This window comes from Triturus cristatus, chromosome 3_2 (genome assembly GCF_964204655.1).
Source record: "Triturus cristatus chromosome 3_2, aTriCri1.1, whole genome shotgun sequence".
Classification (NCBI taxonomy): domain Eukaryota; kingdom Metazoa; phylum Chordata; class Amphibia; order Caudata; family Salamandridae; genus Triturus; species Triturus cristatus.
In genome coordinates, this window is record NC_140584.1 from 443,968,050 (window position 1) to 443,984,979 (window position 16,930).

General features: G+C 44.5%; 1 protein-coding gene across 4 annotated transcripts in view; it reads left to right on the forward strand.

Moving 5' to 3' along the window:
* The first annotated feature begins 13,168 nt into the window (after window positions 1–13,168).
* Window positions 13,169–16,930, forward strand: part of LOC146857507 (3-galactosyl-N-acetylglucosaminide 4-alpha-L-fucosyltransferase FUT3-like) — a 123,962-nt gene continuing 120,200 nt past the window's right edge. The window contains exon 1 of one of the 4 annotated variants that reach the window (XM_085648040.1): window positions 13,169–13,782. The gene's annotated coding sequence lies outside the window, so the exon portion shown is untranslated. The remainder of the gene's footprint in view (window positions 13,783–16,930) is intronic. The other 3 variants (XM_085648044.1, XM_085648042.1, XM_085648041.1) reach the window with 3 other exon arrangements.

The following is a 16,930-nucleotide window of genomic DNA, read 5'->3' on the forward strand; positions in this document are numbered from 1 at the left end:
ATAAATACGAAAAAGCTTTGAACCAAAATACATAATCAATCACACAAACACTATAATCACATTATAAATAATTCAAAATAGAACATAACAGGTATAAAAGATTCGCACTTACCTGACTGTAGCTGCGTCACGCCTACCGTCCGATCGGAAAAAGGATGACACACTCCCAAAACAGCAGATTCATCACAAAAACGTGCCCCACCCTGACGTACTCACATATTGAATAACACACAATACACGTGACAGTACTTTCGTTACAAAACCTGTATCACAATCAAATAAACGTTCTAACATTCAGCAAGAAATACGAATAAACTTAGAATAAAAATACATCAGCAATAACTCACAAACATTCTAATCACAGTAAAAGTAATTTCCAAAAGAACATAACAGGTATAAAAGATTCGCACTTACCTGTCTGTAGCTGCGTCACGCCTACCGTCCGATCGGAAAAAGGATGAGACACTCCCAAAACAGCAGATTCATCACAAAAACGTGCCCCACCCTGACGTACTCACATATTGAATCAAACACAATACACGTGACAGTACTTCCATCACAAAACCTGTTTCACAATCAACTTTGCAGTCTAACACCCAGCAATAAATAAGATAACCTTGTATTACAAATACATCACCAATAACGCAAACATTATAATCACATTAAAAATACTTTCAAATCAAACATAACAGGTATAAAAGATTCGCACTTACCTGTCTGTAGCTGCGTCACTCCTACCGTCCGATCTAGAAAAGGATGACACACTTCCAAAACAGCAGATTCATCACAAAAACGTGCCCCACCCTGACGTACTCACATATTGAATCAAACACAATACACGTGACAGTACTTTCGTCACTAAACCTGTCTCACAATCAACTTTGCAGTCTAACACCCAGCAATAAATAAGATAACCTTGTATTACAAATACATCACCAATAACGCAAAGATTATAATTACATTTAAAATACTTTCAAATAAAACATAACAGGTATAAAAGATTCGCACTTACCTGTCTGTAGCTGCGTCACTCCTACCGTCCGATCTAGAAAAGGATGACACACTTCCAAAACAGCAGATTCATCACAAAAACGTGCCCCACCCTGACGTACTCATATATTTTATAACACACAATACACATGACAGTACTGTCGTCACAAAACACCAGTATTACTATAAAATAAACAGACTAAAAATTAATCCTTGCTAATAAGACCTGTAACTTACCTTGATACGAGACTAAAAAAAACGTATACAAACCATTCACTTACCTGTTTGTAGCTCTCTTCCGCCCAATGTAGCATCTAAAACTCAAATTACAGCCAACAATCGCAGATTCACAAGAAACCGTGTGACGAAAAGAGACATAACAGACAAGTGGAAAACAATCCTCAACATATTATTTTTACCTCCTAATTACTCGCCAAGTTCTACTTTAAACGTATAACATATATACACTTACCTGTTTGTCGCTTCCTTCCACCTGCCGTCGCGCCGTGAAAACAATGAACAGTCAACATCTGCAGATTCGCAACAAACCCGGGCCCAACGTCCCTAAAAATACACAACCCTTTCGACACCCAAAAACCCTATTGCTATACTACAACAATCCATAACAAACAAAACTACTTAAAAACAAATCGTCGAACACTACACCCAAAAGCAATTAAATGAAAAGATGTAAATTTGCGTACTGTTACCTAATAGCCGAAGTGACGCCGCTGCACCGGACCGACCGTACAAAAATGGACACCTAACAAAGAATTAGATATTACGCATAGACATATTATATTTACCTACAAACAACTCTGAAAGTCCAACTTTAAACGTAGATACAAAATGCACTTACCTGTTTCTAGCTGCCTTCCGCCTTCCGTAGCATCGGGAAAACAATGAACAGTAAACATCCGCAGATTCACAACAAACAGCGGTCCAACCCCACCAAAAAGTTCCCCACACTTCCGACGCCAAAAACCCCTATTGCTATCCTACTAAATCCATAAAAAAGAAAACTACATAAAGATAAAACGTCTAACACTACACCAATAAGTTAATGAAGTGATGTAAAATGGCATACTTTTACCTATTCGTTGAAGTTACGCCGCAGCACCGGCACGACCCTACAAAAACAGACACATAACAAAGAATGAGATATAAATCATACCATATTCGATTTACCTCCCACTAACTCTCAAAGTCTATCTCTAAACGTATATTAAACTTTCTCTTACCTGTTTGTAGCTCTGTTCGCCTACCGTAGCATCGGGAAAACAATGAACAGTCAACATCCGCAGATTCACAACAAACCCTGGCCCAACCCCACGAAAACGAGCCCACACTTGCGACGCCAAAAGCCCCTATTGCTATACTACTAAATCTATAACAAAGAAAACGACATAAAGACAAATAATCTAACAGTACCCCAAAAACTATTTAAATAAAACGAGGTAAAATTGCGTTCCCTTACCTAATAGCCGAAGTTACGCCGCTGCACCGGGAAGACCCTACCAAAACAGACACATAACCAACAATTAGATATCAGACATAACATAATCTATGTACCTCCCACTAACTCTCAAAGTGCAACTTTAAACGTAAAATACAAATGCACTTACCTGTTTCTAGCTCTCTTCCGCCGACCGTTGCATCGTGAAAACAATGAACATTCAACATCCGCAGATTCACAACAAACCCTGGGCCAACCCCAGTCAAAATACACAACACTTCCTACGCCCAAAAACCCTCTTGCTATACAACAAATCCATAACAAACAAAACTACCTAAAGTTAAAACGTCTAACAGTACCCCCAAAAAATCGAGAAATGCAATGAAAAAAAATGACGTACTCTTACCTAATCGCCCAAGATACACCGCTGCGACGCCACCAGCCAGACCACTGAAGCCATGTAAATAAACAGAAAACAAAACCTAATTACTTCAAAAACATACAATATGCCTTACCTAACTCCCGCAACCCCCACCATACTTACCGACTAAAGCGCTCCCTGCAGCCGCTGCAGCGGTAAGAACCTCCTAAAACAGAGACATAACAAACACTTTAAAAAAATCACAAACATATTTTATTTGCCTCATAATTACTCTCCAACTGCAACTTGTAACGTATAAAATATGTACACTTACCTGTTTGTCGCTTCCTTCCACCGGCCGTCGCGCAGTGAAAACAATGAACAGTCAACATCTGCAGATTCGCAACAAAGCCTGCCCCAACCCCACTAAAAACACACACTTTCGAGCACCCAAAAGCCTTTTGTTCTACTACAAACCCCATAACAACCAAAGCAACCTAAAAATAAAAAGTCTAACAGTACAATCAAAAATAATTGCATTAAATGCTGTAAAATGGTGTACTCTTACCTAATAGCCGAAGTGACGCCGCTGCACCGGACCGACCTTTCAAAACTGGACACATAACAAAGAATGAAATATTACGCATAGACATATAAAATTTACCTACCAACAACTCACCAAGTCTAACTTAAAACGTATAAGAAAAATGCACTTACCTGTTTCTAGCTGTCTTCCGCCTACCGTAGCATCGGGAAAACAATGAACAGTCAACATCCGCAGAATCACAACAAACCCTGGACCAACCCCACGAAAACGACCCCACACTTGCGACGCCAAAAACCCTATTGCTATACTACGAAATCCATAACAAAGAAAACAACAAAAAGATAAAGTGTCTAACACTACACCAATAAGTTAATGAAGTCATGTAAAATGGCATACTTTTACCTATTCGTTGAAGTTACGCCGCAGCACCGGCACGACCCTACAAAAACAGACACATAACAAAGAATGAGATATAAATCATAACATTTTCTATTTACCTCCCACTAACTCTCAAAGGCTATCTCTAAACGTATACGTATATTAAAACTTTCTCTTACCTGTTTGTAGCTCTGTTCGCCTACCGTAGCATCGGGAAAACAATGAACAGTCAAAATCCGCAGATTCACAACAAACCCTGGCCCAACCCCATGAAAACGACCCCACACTTGCGACGCCAAAAACCCTATTGCTATACTACGAAATCCATAACAAAGAAAACGACATCAAGATAAAACGTCTAACACTACACCAATAAGTTAATGAAGTGATGTAAAATGGCATACTTTTACCTAATCGTTGAAGTTACGCCGCAGCACCGGCACGACCCTACAAAAACAGACACATAACAAAGAATTAGATATCAAACATAACATAATCTATGTACCTCCCACTAACTCTCAAAGTGCAACTTTAAACGTAAAATACAAATGCACTTACCTGTTTCTACCTCTCTTCCGCCGACCGTTGCATCGTGAAAACAATGAACATTCAACATCCGCAGATTCACAACAAACCCTGGGCCAACCCCACGAAAACGACCCCACACTTGCGACGCCAAAAACCCTATTGCTATACTACGAAATCCATAACAAAGAAAACAACAAAAAGATAAAGTGTCTAACACTACACCAATAAGTTAATGAAGTCATGTAAAATGGCATACTTTTACCTATTCGTTGAAGTTACGCCGCAGCACCGGCACGACCCTACAAAAACAGACACATAACAAAGAATGAGATATAAATCATAACATTTTCTATTTACCTCCCACTAACTCTCAAAGGCTATCTCTAAACGTATACGTATATTAAAACTTTCTCTTACCTGTTTGTAGCTCTGTTCGCCTACCGTAGCATCGGGAAAACAATGAACAGTCAAAATCCGCAGATTCACAACAAACCCTGGCCCAACCCAACGAAAACGACCCCACACTTGCAACGCCAAAAACCCCTATTGCTATACTACTAAATCCATAACAAAGAAAACGACATGAAGATAAATCATCTAACAGTACCCCAAAAACGAATTTAATAAAACGATGTAAAATTGCCTACTCTTACCTAATAGCCGAAGTTACGCCGCTGCACCGGAAAGACCCTAGCAAAACAGACACATAACCAAGAATTAGATATCAAACATAACATAATCTATGTACCTCCCACTAACTCTCAAAGTCCAACTTTAAACGTAAAATACAAATGCACTTACCTGTTTCTACCTCTCTGCCGCCGACCGTTGCATCGTGAAAACAATGAACATTCAACATCCGCAGATTCACAACAAACCCTGGGCCAACCCCAGTCAAAATACACAACACTCCCGACGACAAAAAAGCCTATTGCTATACAACAAATCCATAACAAACAAAACTACCTAAAGTTAAAACGTCTAACAGTACCCCCCAAAAACCGAGAAATGCAATGAAAAAAAATGGCGTACTCTTACCTAATCGCCGAAGATACACCGCTGCGACGCCACGAGCCAGACCACTGAAGCCCTGTAAATAAACAGAAAACAAAACCTAATTACTTCAAAAACATACAATATGCCTTACCTAACTCCCGCAACGCCCACCATACTTACCGACTAAAGCGCTCCCTGCAGCCGCTGCACCGGTACGAACCTCCTAAAACAGAGACATAACAAACACTTTAAAAAAATCACAAAAATATTTTATTCCCCTCCGAATTACTCTCGAAGTGCAACTTTTAACGTATAAAATATATACACTTACCTGTTTGTCGCTTCCTTCCACCGGCCGTCGCGCTGTGAAAACAATGAACAGTCAACATCTGCAGATTCGCAACAAAGCCTGCCCCAACCCCACTAAAAACACACACTTTCGAGCACCCAAAAGCCTTTTGTTCTACTACAAACCCCATAACAACCAAAGCAACCTAAAAATAAAAAGTCTAACAGTACAATCAAAAATAATTGCATTAAATGCTGTAAAATGGTGTACTCTTACCTAATAGCCGAAGTGACGCCGCTGCACCGGACCGACCTTTCAAAACTGGACACATAACAAAGAATGAAATATTACGCATAGACATATAAAATTTACCTACCAACAACTCACCAAGTCTAACTTTAAACGTATAAGAAAAATGCACTTACCTGTTTCTAGCTGTCTTCCGCCTACCGTAGCATCGGGAAAACAATGAACAGTCAACATCCGCAGATTCACAACAAACCCTGGCCCAACCCCAGTAAAAATACACAACACTTCCGGCAAGAAAAAACCCTATTGCTATAGAACCAAATCCATAACAAACAAAACTAAAGTTAAAACGTCTAACAGTACCACCCAAAAATTATAGAAATGAAATAAAAAAAGGTCGTACTCTTACCTAATCGCCCAAGATACACCACTGCAACGCCACGACCCAGACCGCTGAAGCCCTGTAAATAAACAAAAAAAAAAATCTAATTACTTAAAATACATACAATATGCCTTCCCTAAGTCCCGCAACCCCCACCATACTTACTGCATAAAGCGCTCCCTGCAGCCGCTGCACCGGAACGACCCACACTGATGAAGACCTGCAAGGAAACATAAAAAAAACACAGTTACTTACAAAACATACAATATACCTTACCAAAGCCCCGCAAACACCACCATACTTACCGAGGAAAGCGCTCCCTGCAGCCGCTGCACCGGAACGACCCACACATTTACCTCCCACTAATTCTCAAAGTCCAACTTTAAACGTAAAATACAAATTCACTTACCTGTTTCTAGCTGTCTTCCGCCGAGCGTTGCATCGTGAAAACAAGAAAAATTCAACATCCGCAGATTCACAACAAACCCTGGCCCAACCCCAGTAAAAATACACAACACTCCCGACGACAAAAAAGCCTATTGCTATACAACAAATCCATAACAAACAAAGCTAACTAAACTTAAAACGTCTAACAGTACCCCCCAAAAATGTAGAAATAAAATAAATAAAAAATGGCGTACTCTTACCTAATCGCCCAAGATACACCACTGCAACGCCACGACCCACACCGCTGAAGCCCTGTAAATACACAGATAAAAAAACTTATTACTTAAAATACATACAATATGCCTTAGCTAACTCCCGCAACCCCCACTATACTTACCAACTAATGCGCTCCCTGCAGCCGCTGCACCGGTACGCCCCACACTGCGGAAGACCTGTAAGGAAACATGAAAAAAACACAGTTACTAACAAAAGCTACAATATACATTACCGAAGCCCCGCAAACCCCACCATACTTACCGAGGAAAGCGCTCCCTGCAGCCGCTGCACCGGTACGCCCCACACTGCTGAAGACCTGTAAGGAAACATAAAAAAAACACAGTTACTTCCTCACATACAATATACATTAACGAAGCCCCACAAACCCCACCATACTTACCGAGGAAAGCGCTCCCTGCAGCCGCTGCACCGGAACGACCCACACTGCTGAAGACCTGTAAGGAAACATAAAAAAAACACAGTTACTTCATCATATACAATATACATTACCGAAGCCCCGCAAACCCCACCATACTTACCGACTAAAGCGCTCCCTGCAGCCGCTGCACCGGAACGACCCACACTACTGAAGACCTGTAAGGAAACATGAAAAAAACACAGTTACTACCAAAAGCTACAATATACATTATCGAAGCCCCGCAAACCCCACCATACTTACCGAGGAAAGCGCTCCCTGCAGCCGCTGCACCGGTACGCCCCACACTGCTGAAGACCTGTAAGGAAACATAAAAAAAACACAGTTACTTCCTCACATACAATATACATTAACGAAGCCCCGCAAACCCCACCATACTTACCGAGGAAAGCGCTCCCTGCAGCCGCTGCACCGGTACGCCCCACACTGCTGAAGACCTGTAAGGAAACATAAAAAAAACACAGTTACTTCCTCACATACAATATACATTAACGAAGCCCCGCAAACCCCACCATACTTACCGAGGAAAGCGCTCCCTGCAGCCGCTGCACCGGAACGACCCACACTGCTGAAGACCTGTAAGGAAACATAAAAAAAACACAGTTACTTCCTCACATACAATATACATTAACGAAGCCCCACAAACCCCACCATACTTACCGAGGAAAGCGCTCCCTGCAGCCGCTGCACCGGAACGACCCACACTGCTGAAGACCTGTAAGGAAACATAAAAAAAACACAGTTACTTCATCATATACAATATACATTACCGAAGCCCCGCAAACCCCACCATACTTACCGACTAAAGCGCTCCCTGCAGCCGCTGCACCGGAACGACCCACACTACTGAAGACCTGTAAGGAAACATGAAAAAAACACAGTTACTACCAAAAGCTACAATATACATTATCGAAGCCCCGCAAACCCCACCATACTTACCGAGGAAAGCGCTCCCTGCAGCCGCTGCACCGGTACGCCCCACACTGCTGAAGACCTGTAAGGAAACATAAAAAAAACACAGTTACTTCCTCACATACAATATACATTAACGAAGCCCCGCAAACCCCACCATACTTACCGAGGAAAGCGCTCCCTGCAGCCGCTGCACCGGTACGCCCAACACTGCTGAAGACCTGTAAGGAAACATAAAAAAAACACAGTTACTTCCTCACATACAATATACATTAACGAAGCCCCGCAAACCCCACCATACTTACCGAGGAAAGCGCTCCCTGCAGCCGCTGCACCGGAACGACCCACACTGCTGAAGACCTGTAAGGAAACATAAAAAAAACACAGTTACTTCATCATATACAATATACATTACCGAAGCCCCGCAAACCCCACCATACTTACCGACTAAAGCGCTCCCTGCAGCCGCTGCACCGGAACGACCCACACTACTGAAGACCTGTAAGGAAACATAAAAAAAACACAGTTACTTACAACACATACGCAAACACCACCATACTTACCGAGGAAAGCGCTCCCTGCAGCCGCTGCACCGGAACGACCCACACTGCTGGAAACCTGTAACAAAACAAAGGTCAAACAGTTAGTTCCCAAACATAAAGGATGCCTTTACCAACCCACCCCCCAAAAAAAAGATCACTTACCACACAGCTCCACGAATGCTTCGCCTCACAGCAACCAACACAAAATGACCTTCCAAACAGGGAATACCAAAAAAAAAAAAACACGCCCATCAGCTGAAAAAGGGGTGAAAAAGGGGACGGCCGGCACGATTGAGACTTCTCGGTAAAACCATGCCCCCCGATCCGAAAAGGACGGGGCATAATCGGAGTGACTGGACCTCTTCTCCAGTGGCTGGCCAGCATTTAAGAGGCCAGCCAATGGAGAACAGGAGAGAAAAGGGGCGGGTGCAAGCCCCTCTTCTCAAACTCATTAAATCTCGCGAGCGAGACTGCGCAAGCGCAGCCTTCGCTAGCCGAGACCTAAAAAAAGGCTGACAAAGGTTACAAAGGATTGCAGGCAGTCTGGTCCCAGTGTAGTGTAGTTCCTATATTCCTGATAAGCCCTGCGCATTGGAATAGTATACACTATAGTTTTGACATAGGGTTGAGGTCAGTATGTCTCTATTGAGTACATTAAACTTAATTACTTGTGTGTGCCAGCTATCACAGAGGTCACTAGAAACCTCTCGAATAAACAAGAAGGAATTAGTTTCTGACAACCGCATAAACATGACAACTTTGTTTTCCTTAGAATCGGAACAATCTCAGAATCGTGGAAACAATAGATAACAGTTTCACTCAGTCAATCGTGCATGCTTCGTTTCTACAGAGTTACACAGAAATATAAAGATGGGCGTTTCAATAAAAAGGGTTTATTGAACAGTCTTATTTCTCGTGCAAGAGATATGAACTGCTACAATTGTAAGACAGAATGCGAAGTAAAATCTGTACAGCGTTAGCAGTAAGATAAAATAATACTGTAATAGCATGGTTTGTAGCTAAGACAGATATTCATAAAAATACATACATAAATAACCCAGGCTAAAATGTTAATACTCACCTGATGCTTCTAGCTAGTTCTACCCCAGTGTACCCTACCTAAGTGTAGTACGAAGTAAGAAGTAGGTGCTGTTTGTCTATAGTCTAGTTTAGCCATAGTTGCCAAGATTTTCCAAAAGTCCCTCTAGGTTCTAGTCCGCTCCATACCTTAGAATGAGTGAGGTTGGAATCTCTTTCCGAGTCTTGATCTCTAACACCCCGTAAGGGGAGTCAGAAACACTGGAGCTGGATTATCTGCGAGGAGGATGACAGCGTCTGGTCAGTGCTTCAGGCGGGGACTTGACTTCCTTCCGAACTTGCCGTGGCGAGCCGCGTTTTGCAAGTAGACAGCCGAACCGTGGTTTGCCATGGTAAGTGAAGGTATATTTATACCTTGAAGGTGTTTAGGAAGGCCAGTATTGACGTATAAATCGGACAGAGGAACATCATGAATGACCCTCTAAGGAATAGATGTTCATGCATAACAATGAGTTTCTGTAGAAATCAATATCCAAGCAAGGGGAAGTCCGAAAGGCTTAAGAGTCCGGTTTTCCAAGAACTCGTTATGACGTAGATGAACGGATGTAGGTGGCCATGCCTGTATTTGGTTAGCATGGAGAAAGCCTAAATAAGGGTAGGATTTCTATGCCTAAATATGGGCAATGCGAATTGTGCCGATATAAGGACATAAATTGGGAAACCTATATACGGTATATATATCGACACACAACACCAGTTAGAGAGGGCAGCAGGTGCAGGAGCGGGCAGCAGCCTCAAACCTCCCAAGGAGGAGGTCGGGTTCTGGAGGCAAGAGACAGCACAGCAGGGCTGCGGGGAGAGAGTGGACCCAGACCGAAGGTCGGAGGTCTTACTCGCGCTCCCCCGCAGCGGCCACCATTAAGTAGGGGAGGTGGGAGGGAGGAGAGGCTGGGAGGCGGGAGCGGAGGTTTAACGGGGGGAGGGGCCGCAGGGGCAGCAGCGGCGAAAGGCAAAGCAAAATAAAAATCAAATAAACAGTGATCGGATTAGAGCAAGATGAGCGGGCAGCAGCCTCGAACCTCCCAAGGAGAAGGTCGGGGTCCGGAGGCAAGAGACAGCACAGCAGAGCTGAGGGGAGAGAGTGGACCCAGACCGAGGGGCGACCTGCGTGTCTGTGATGGTCTACTCTTGTCCTGTTCATTATGTGGGATGAGCTCTACTTATTCACACATGTCAGATTTGTTTGATCTCCTTCATGAGAATCTATTCCAACTTACATGATGACTTGAGGGGTGGACAGGGTATAATATATCTTTGTGAACTATCTTGATGTGTACACACCAGTGTAGGTGTGTTGTCATCTTGAATAGGTAAGGTTTCATAGTTAAATGGATGGATGTACATGTGCTTACTGGAGTTATCAGACAGTGTAAGTGTCCTGCCATTAGCAGAGGTGTTAATATGTGGAGAAGTGTGGCTCAATGGTTAGAGCGGCAGACCTCGATGCAGAGCACTGGTCCGGGACCAGGGTTCGATTCCCGTCGCGGCAGGGTCTCGGGCTATAAATTCCACGGACCGGATATTCTCACCTCAGTGCCTATTCTAATCATGGGTCCCACGCTGCAACTCTGGGCAATAGCTTGCTTTATCTCCACAATGGCCCCACAGCGCTGGGGATGCCTGGCTTCACCCTGGGGATGCCCAGGAGTGGACATTTCACAGGGAAAGCCAGGAAGGGTCCCCTAGCGGTATGAATACAGCGCCGGGAGACCCCGGTCCGGGGTAGCTGTGCGCTATATAAGTACTAGCACATTTACATGTGCCCTTAAGCATTGCCCTTTCACACACGTATGACCCAGTTGATGAGTTCCTGTTTGTTTCCATGATCAAACACCTTGTGGAGTGTTTGTGAACATGTTGGGGTTGTTGCCTGTGCAGTGTTTCCTTGTAACCTCGCAGTCCTAGTGTACACCTACGTCTTATCCACATCATTTGTAAGTATGCAGAGTGTGTCACTGCAATGTCTGTGTTGTGTATCTTGGGATCCAGCCTGGCTTTTGCTTACCTTTGTTCTCACTGTGCTGCATATCTCTGGGATACAAACATGATATGTGAGTTTTAACATGCATTGCTGTCACTTTCCACTTTATGGTCTCCAATGGGTGTTGGTCTGATTCCTAGCAGTCACAGTCATACCATTGAGGCATACACAATGTGAGATACTCCACTATGGCTTTTTGCTCTGTACTCTCCTCACCTGTGCAATTCTCGGTTATACACCACTTCAGTCAAAACATGTGCCACTGCATGCCATGCACATGTTTAACCCTCACCACCACTCCATGGTGTGACACTGTACTGTGTGCAAATGATTTGTATCCAGAAGCATTGTGGCCATGAGCACTGTTTCAGTAGGTGATGTGTGCCACTTGAACCTACTTGATTTCAGTCATGGTTGCTGAGGTACAGTACAGATGGATTGCCAGCACAGTCGTCTTGTCTTGTTCCAGCATGGATGTTTGCCTGGGTTGTGTAGCAGTAGGTGAGAGCAAAAGTGTGTAGCTGTTTGCTGCAACACTGCTGCCCATCCTGGGCACACATCTTCCTCACTGTGCAGTCTGTAGTGTATACACTCCCAGCCCCCAAGCAAATCTGCCACCTTGAGCCTGATCTGAGCTGTGTGAGTGGTGCTTGTAGGTGGGGGAGAGGGGAGCAGCGTGCCAGGAAGAGTCAGCACAGGGCAGCCTTCGGGGCCCTGAAGGTGTCCCAACCCTCTACATAGTCTGGCCGCTATTTGGCATTCCACACTGACATTCAGGTGTAGGATGATCGTAAAAATCTCCATCCCAGCATCTCTTTCCACCCTTTCTCTCTCCAACCATGCGTGGTCATAACCATGAGCTTTAACCAAAATAGTAGGGTGAACATCTCAATGAAGCCATTTGCTAAGTAGGCAGTGATCATAAGGAATACCATAAAGGGGCCTGCAAAACTGCTCAAAGCTGCCATCCTACTGAAAACCATTACCTGCATGCCTGTCTCTCACACCTCTTCATCCGCCACATGCAGGACATGGAAATTATTTCCAAATAGGATGAAAAAGCAAAGCCAACACCCTTCTAACCACACACCGTACATGGTGTAGAATGTTACCTCAGCGCCTCACATACGGGTACTAAGCGCTATATGCATGCTGCAGTTCAATACAATCTCACTCCTGGCGGGAGGGACGGGCCAGCATTTCTCGGACTTCACTCATGGACTTTAGCCCAAACTGCTTGCCAACAATTCCACTGTTACTACATATTTTATCAGCAAAGGCTGAATACCTTTCACCGAGTGGCACAGCCTCTTATCTGCATTCTGACTCATTGAAATTGGCCAACAGCCGCCACCCAATCTCACTCAGATGCTGGCAATTCTGAGACTCGCTTCTAGGGGATAACCAGGGTTAGAAGGCCAGAGGGACTCTCTCACGGCACTGACTGCCAGCACTGATCGTCACAGGTGGGGATTGAACGGACTGCCAGCCACACCTGTTAATTCTGGAGGAGTGCACAGGGTGCAGCTCTGCGTGCAACATTTGCAGCGTAGCAGAATGGCAGCTCTTTACAGGATGGCACTTTTGGGCATCTCGTGTGTCACGCTTGAAAGGTGGCACAGACTGACAGCCCCGGGTGTCTCTCAGATGATGGCCTCAGACTGACAGTCTTCGGTTCAACTCTTGGAGGATGGCATATGTGGGCATCCCTTAGGTTCCATTCAGAGATTGGCATAGACTGGCAGCCCTGAGTGCCGCTTAGGGGATGGCACTTGCTTGCAGTACTAAAGCCATCTGAAGCCTATGCTTTAAGGATTCTTCCGGAGCTGGTAAGACAGGGACGTGGCCTTCCTGGGTGTGACGGTTGCCACCAGCAACGAGGATCCTCCCGAAAAGAGCAGGTGAGCGAGCGAGAGCTCCACTCGCCAGAGACGCTCCCCGTTCGTGTCTTCACAGCAGCACTGCAGGACTCAGGTATGTTCCGGCTCTGCGGGATCTTACATGTGGGAACAGCTCAAAGGGTCACTAGCAGCGCCATAAATACGCAGTTGGCGAAAATGTCTGGGTCAAAGTCCGCATTCGCCCCTCTCGACCATGACCGGACTGGCCAGCCAGGCAAGCGGACAATCCCCCGGGAGGGTGGAGCCCCAGGAGGCCGGTTTTGACACTGTGATGGTGCACGTTACACGATTCCAGCAGCAACTTTAAAAAGTTGCTCTGGTTCTAGCACACATTAGCACGTCTGCACATCGGGGCTGAAGTTAGAATTTTTGGCAGGACTGTTTTAAGATTCCAGTCTGACCTTGCTCTCGACTTATCAAGGGTGAAACGAGAGCAGTGCAACGGAGACGGTCCCCAGTAGCGTGCCCTGCTTGTTTGAGGAGTAAAAGACAGCTATGATTGGGGCCCGTACTCCCCTTTGCCCCGATTTACAAGCCCCTTGCGCCACCTTTGCGTCATTTTTAACATGGGAAAAGTGACGCAAAAGTGGCGCAAGAGGCTTGTAAATCTGCCCCCTAGCAGGAGCAGGGGCGCAACTACACCAACACTTCAGTTGGGGGCTAAGATTCCACAGCCAGGGCCGGTTCGGGCACAGGTGGCGGCCGTTACCACTGTCTTTTTTAATGCTCTCCTCCCCATAACCTCCTCCATGAATTTCCTTATTACCACTCTCCAGCAGTGCACGTCATCTCTCCGTAGCCTCTCTCAGACGTACATTTCATTTTTTTATAGTGCTACTCATGGTTCACTCACACTCAGGTCTGTGATCTGCATGGTACACGTTCTTTGCAGCAGGCACATTAACCATCCGTGCTAGAAGAGCCAAAACTGCCACTTGACAAAATTCTGAACTCTCACTAGTAGGAAAATTAATTACCAGAGTTATTTTGACATTTTTATTGTTGCCTGAAAACTACCTGATGCACAAGGAAGTTCATGTGCTTTTAAGCCAAAAAATATTTTTAAACAAGGCATCCCGCACCAAAATCAAAGCCAGGTGCGGCTGTACCGGTCACACTGCCCTAAAATCAATCCTGCTCCCAGCCATGGAGCAGGCAAGCAGCTAACCTCATAGCTATTATATGAAGAAAAGGATCTATGTAAGTGGTGTGGTGTGATACTTCCCCCAAATTCCATCACACAAAACAATTTAACTGATTTCTTGTAGATGATTTAAAGGAGAGTAGACTTCTTCCCTGAGAATTTTTTTAAAATTTGGAATCAAATTTCTAAAACGCTGCAGACCCTAATAAGGCATTCATGAAATATTCCAGTACTTTCATGGTGCACCAGGGAAGCCTGAACTTTTTTACGAGTAGTTCTAATTTTTTCAAATATCTTAGGTCAGAAATTACGTCCACTATACCAAGTTCAATATTTTCTCTTGGGTGAGCCCCTTATGCCAAGGCGTAGATTCAATATGACAGTGCCAGAAATTTACCATGGATACTTCAGTCACAGTCATGGGTACCTCTAGAAATTCCCTTCTGTATACAAGGGTCAGCAATTTGCCATTGACACCCCTATAAAATGAGTACAGGAAATCTTATAAGAGTTACCTCAAATATCAGTTCCAATATTTTGCTATGGATCCACCCCCTATGCTAATAATTGCAGGCATCATGTCAGGGACTTCGACCAGGTGTCGTGGTGCATTTTCTGTATCCCTGCCGCTGGGTATGACTGGGTTAACGGCTTTCTCAGTTAGACAGTTCGAGTCCCCACAGCCAAAGATGGTGTCTTCATAGAAGATTGTCAGGGCCTGCAGTTTGCCATAGGTAACACCTCCCATCCATATGCTGTTAGTGCCCTTGTCCATAAGGCAAGAATAACTCCTAGTATGCCAGACCAGCAGCCCAGTTGCACGCATAGCATACATACACTCACACACACGTTCTCTCACACACACATTCTCACTTTATTTCTTGCACTCTTTTGTACCTTTGACCTCTGTGTGTGTGTGACAGACACACCGCTACTCACACTTCAATTAGTATATGGGCTTTTATTGTGTTAGAAAAGCTTGCCCTGCTGCTTCTGCTATACCTGTCTTGCCTTTTAGTGAAGCTTAATAAAAACATATTCTCTATAGGCTATTAAAAAATGATAATATATTGCCTTGTCAATGTTTGTTACAAGTATTATGTGAAGGAAAGTGCACTTCCTTAAAATATCTGTACAGGGCTTACATTTGTATTCACATGTGGATCAAGCAGTTACAGTATTGGAAATGAACTATATCCATGTTCTAACTTATGATGTCGCAGCATCCAACTGACCTTATGAAATGCTTGACTTCTTTGGCAACCATGGATTTCATCCCGTAACTCTTCGCATTTTGGGGTTTTTGAGACTCAACTTACAATGTAAAAAAATCGATGTGTCCTGTAATAAAGCATTGTGGTTAATGGAAAGCCAGGAATGGATGAAGGTGTCACACGATCCTCAATCCAGCACCATACACCAACGCCTCAGCCCTTGTCTCCCTCCTTGTGCCATCCCACATTCTGTCCACTCTTCCCTCTTGCACCAGCTCCGTTGTTGAAGTTGGAATTAAGTAGGTATCTAGAACCATGGAAAGAGCAGGTATTCTGTGGGTGCTTTTGTAGAAACATGTGTATGTTCAGGAGAGTTGTGTAATTTTTATACGTGCAGAGTAAGAGGTGTGCTCATGTAAGTGATGGTGAATAGTGTGAGTGAGTGCAGCGTAAGTGGCGCAAGTGCAGGGTGAAAAATGTGTTGATGTGTCAGGTAAGCTGCATGAGTGCAATGTGAGAGGTTGGCCCATGGCAGTGTAGGGTGAGAGGAGTGCATGCAGAGTGAGAGGGCTGAGTGCAGGATGATGTGAGTGATGTTAAATGCAGGGTGAGTGGTGTGCCTGTGTGTGGTGCAGGATGAGTAGCTAGAGTGATTGGTGAGTGCATAGAGGAGAGGAGTTAGTGTAGAGTGAGCAGGGGCGTAACACAGGCCCCCACAGCCCCTGTGGTGCGGGGGGCCCCCACGCTCCCGGGGACCCCTCACTCTCAGTGGAGGGAGACGGCTCTTCAGTCTTCGCAAATAAAATGGTGCTCCTGCGTGCACGGTCTCCCCAAGTCCCCATAAATTAAACTGTGCACGCACA